Below are 4,454 nucleotides of genomic sequence, written 5' to 3'. Positions count from 1 at the left end.
TTTCAGCCACCTGTTAAACTCTCCTTGTTGCTAGTAGATACTGCACATTGGCAGGGGTCAGGATGCGATGGCACCTGAAGCTAGAAAACACAATAAGGAACTTTTTCCACACAGATAACTGTAGATGTTCAATTTTAGACTAAGTCTTTGATATGTGTCTCTGGCCATGAGTTCCCAAAATCAACCTTTATTCAGCTGCAATGTTCTTCTCAGAGGCAATGTTCAGATTTGGTTGACAACAGAAATGACATTTAATCCAACTTTAGAAATATCAATTTTTTTTTTTCTTTTGAAGGGCCGAAATGCAGATGAGCTGGAGGATTCCTCTAGATGCGAAACACAGCAGCGGGACACCCTCTCAGGAGACACTTGTTGCAAATATCCCCACAGACGATGTGTTCTACACAGCGAAGGTAATCTAATGTTATTCTCAACCTTGATGATAGTGGAGAAGATCTAGAGCCACTTTTTCCATTCTCTTTCTTGACACTTCTGGGAAAAAGAAAGATGCTTTCCCTGTCTGCTCAGAGAAGACAGATTCACCTCACCTATCATATCCAGCAGCCCACAGGGGTGCTCTGGTGATGCAGGAAAGCAGCACAGGCAGAGGTCTGTAGAGATTCTGTATTACCTTAACTGATGGTGGTAACAGACTAGCTGTGATTTTTGACTTTTTGACTGATTCTAGACCCACTGGATCTACTTAAACACATCACAGAAACCTTAACCTAAGGCTAACCTATACCACATACTCTGTGACAACAGCCACTAATTATTCTGAGACTTTTGAACTGTTGGAGAACAGGGAAATATGAAACACCTATCTAGAACTATTCTCTGGGTGTTGTAAGAAAATTAAAATTTAATATACAAGCAGCTCTGGAGACCTTAAGTCACCTGAGGATTTCTTCTCTGAGGAAGGCTCCATCAGCAGTTGGCTTTCATGATGTCCTGATGGACAGAGGGCCCTGGCATTTGATTTTCAGTATATCTTAGATATAGTTCTGAAAATGGAGGTCAGTGAATCAGTGATGACTTACACAAATCTAATGAAAAAATAATAGTGAAAGGAAATATAGCAATGGAATGCAACTGGCTACAGTTACATCAGTGAACAACATCTGAAATATATACCCACCCTGCCACACAGATAAATATTTTGTACTTGTTGACAGTCGTAGCAGAATCAGAGTTTCTGCCTGACTTTCTAAATGGACTTCAGTTGCTCGCCTACTGGACTCCACTTTGATAGCACTCTTTTAATGGTTGCTTTCAGTCGGCAACTTCATACTACATATGTAGTGCAAGAATGCACCAAGTAATTGACTCACTACTGGTATATGATAATTTTTCAAAAGCTTTGCCAGTTATGCTTGCAAAGTGCTTGCTAATGTCTTCTGCATTCCTTCTTGAGAATTTAAACATGTTAATGAATATGTTATTTACTATAATAAAGTTAGAGCCTGCTATTAAATTAATAGAGCAAGTCAACCAAGAATCCCATAAAAGCAATTTATCCCTACTGTCCATGCAGCTGTGCTCCAACTACTGTGGGTTTGGCCATTTGAATTCCACACTGTCCCATGGACACTGCATAAATACTATTCAATTACAGATGGTTATCACATTAAAGTTAATTTGATTTTTCACCCTGTTCAGCCAATCATTTAAAACAGCAGTTGGTAGTTGGATCTCTATGTTGATTTCACTCCTGGTCTCGAGCAACCTCTAAATTATCACAAAGCTAAATTCTTTCCCCACTGCTAAGCAAGACTAAGACTGGGTTTTATTATATCTGGGAAGGTCTCAGACACCCATGGACACTTTCTCCCGAACTGCACTTAAACCTGCAGGCTGGAAGACTTTTAAACTTCCATACCTATTTTCCCATGCTACTCCTGCTGCTTTTTCTATTTCGCAGCTGAAGAAAAGAGAGGGAAGAAAGGCAGTTGAGTCACAGAGGTTATGTTTATACTGAGAAGTAGAAAAGAAGGGATTTATAAGGTGACACTAACCTCATTATCATCTCCTTATTAGCTACCACAGTCTGATCACAAAAGGCACCCTAGTCAGAGTGGACATCTAAATACAGACTCAGGTATGAATGGCTAAGCAATTTTATTCTCAGAAGTACCCGGTATTGCCTCTGGAGTGACGATTCATGATTCCAGGCTCTCCGGGTCAAATGTGAGGGTGATGTAAATTGATATAATGTTACTGACTATAATGGAGCCAAACTGATTTATATGAGCTGAGTATCTGAATGTCTGTCACTATTTACTGAACCGGATTCTTAGTCTGTACTGAAAATTGCTTTTTTATTTTCAGACTTTATTTTCCAAATAAAGATGTGATGTCTAGCAGGAAACCTGAATCTGTGTGCAGGAGACTTTGTAAGTGCTTTTCAGGTATTTCCCGTCTTGCTGGGCTTGGCTGATGCTCTGTTAAACAGTGCATGAAACTGGTTGGACATGTGAACACAGTGAGCACAGGGGAGAATTTTCATTTGTCAGATGGTCACAGCTTGCTTGCTTTCTAACATAATAAACTCCACACTTCTTAGAACAGCTTCCTCAGAGGACTGCACATCCAAAAACCTTTAAATATCCAAAATATAAAGGAAGAAAAATAAGCTATTTACTCTTAAAAATGATGGGTCCAGTGGAGTTACTCACAAGGATTTGGATCTCCATCTACTAGCTGAGCAATGCAATTGTTGAGATAACAACATCAGTGCGCGGGTGTGCAGTCTGCCTCTCTCCAACACCGGCATGTTACTTTTGTACCAAGATATTTGGCAAGGATTCTGCAAGGCTTTGAGGTTGCATGTGGAGGTGTCAGCAGGATGGCTGGCTGACCCCAGTCAGAGAGATTTTTATCAGACCAGTGGCTGAAAAGGACCGAACAGGGGTTTAGGTGGAGCAGAAAGAAAAATGTTACCAGCTCTTGTTATGTTATAGTGAATGTCATAATAGTTAGTTTTACTGAAACATCCAAGACTAACAATTACTTGAGAATATTGTCTTTTTTTTTATCTTTTTATTTTCTTTTTATTGTGGTTGCAGAAAAAACATCCTGAAAACTGTTATCGAAAAGAACTTGAAGTCTCCGAAACCATAGTGTTAAAAGAATCATAAAGATATTGTTATTTTAAATCTCTTCTTAAAGCCTAACTTCTCTTCCTTTCCTCTCCCCCCTCCCTCCAAAAAATCAATAATTAAGAAGGCTTCACCTGCGACATTTGAATGCTTGTTTTGGGCTTTTCTTTTCATCCCAGATTTAAGGATATTCCCTCAGTGCTGTATAATGATGCGGCTTTTATGCTACTCTCAGAGTTTCTAGAGCAAAGTTTTTTTAAAAGGTTCCATGGCCAAAATATGTTAGTACTATTCTGACCTTCCAGTGTACTTTAATTTCTTGTGACACTTTGTAGTTAGTAGAATTCTATATTGTATATACTATATATAGAATATAGAGCTACAACTCAGAGCAGGGAGGGAGGCAGGTGGATCAGACTAGAACAACAGACTGCAAAAATGAGTTTTAAGTCCATTTCCACAAACAGTTCAGTTCTGCATATGTAGTTCATATTCCACAAACTGAGCTGTAAACCATACAGAGCACTGAAATGCTGGTGAAATCTATTTGCTGTCATTTCCATTTTAAAAACTGAGTGTTTAACAAGGGGAAATAGCAGCAGGGTTTTTTGTTTTTGTTTTCAATTTTTTTTGATAGGTCCCTAAGAAATGTATCAGGTTTAGCTTTACAGTTCACCATGAGCATTTTGTTTTTGACAGCTCAGCTTGCCCAAGCAGTGCTCCTGATATGCTTACTTGTCATTTACAGGTAGCAAGTCTCTACTGATTTCCTCAGGAGATGTCAGTCACACAGCCGATCAATCACAGTTGAGGAGACACCTTGCTCAAATGGAAAAAGAAAAGAGAAAATGAAAACACAGGTGGGCATTTCTAATTTTCCATCCAGTGCCCTTCTCATATGACATCCGTAACCCTTAAGTCCCGATTCATTTGAAGCACCTTTTCTTGGTCCCAACCACTACCACCAGGGCTTGTAGTGCAGGCACTAGCCATAATGTTGATACACGGTACATTATCAGGCACCTACCAATGAGTTATAAAAGGCACACGGATGGGAATTCAGCAGACAACCTCCAAATCCCTGCGCTGTCACTATCCCCCGTCTCATTTCGTAGAAGAGGTGGACGCTTCCTGCTGCGCCATCTCTTATGTGGCACTGTGACGCTTGTCGCAGGGTAATTGCTTGTTGCTGGGTGAACATTACCACTCCAGCTGCATGGAGGGAGCTCAGCTCTTCCCGCCATGGAGGCACTGGCCTGCGTCACTGTTGATTAAGGAGAGTATTAGCTTTTAGTAACATAAAGGCAATGAAATACGAAGATGTTCTTAATTTTTTTCCAAGGGAACATAATGATA

The 4,454-nt window shown here is 40.0% G+C and overlaps 1 long non-coding RNA gene across 1 annotated transcript; it reads left to right on the top strand.

Annotated features, from left to right (window-relative positions):
* The first annotated feature begins 308 nt into the window (after positions 1 to 308).
* LOC135328658 (uncharacterized) lies at positions 309 to 3,952 on the top strand. The gene is made up of 3 exons (XR_010389619.1): positions 309 to 413; positions 2,329 to 2,393; positions 3,847 to 3,952. It is a non-coding gene; the product is annotated as an uncharacterized LOC135328658 (long non-coding RNA).
* Positions 3,953 to 4,454: the final 502 nt, after the last annotated feature.

Source organism: Dromaius novaehollandiae, chromosome 5, assembly GCF_036370855.1.
Source record: "Dromaius novaehollandiae isolate bDroNov1 chromosome 5, bDroNov1.hap1, whole genome shotgun sequence".
Classification (NCBI taxonomy): domain Eukaryota; kingdom Metazoa; phylum Chordata; class Aves; order Casuariiformes; family Dromaiidae; genus Dromaius; species Dromaius novaehollandiae.
Note: the sequence above shows the minus strand (reverse complement) of the source record. Positions and strands in the feature narration are given on the sequence as shown.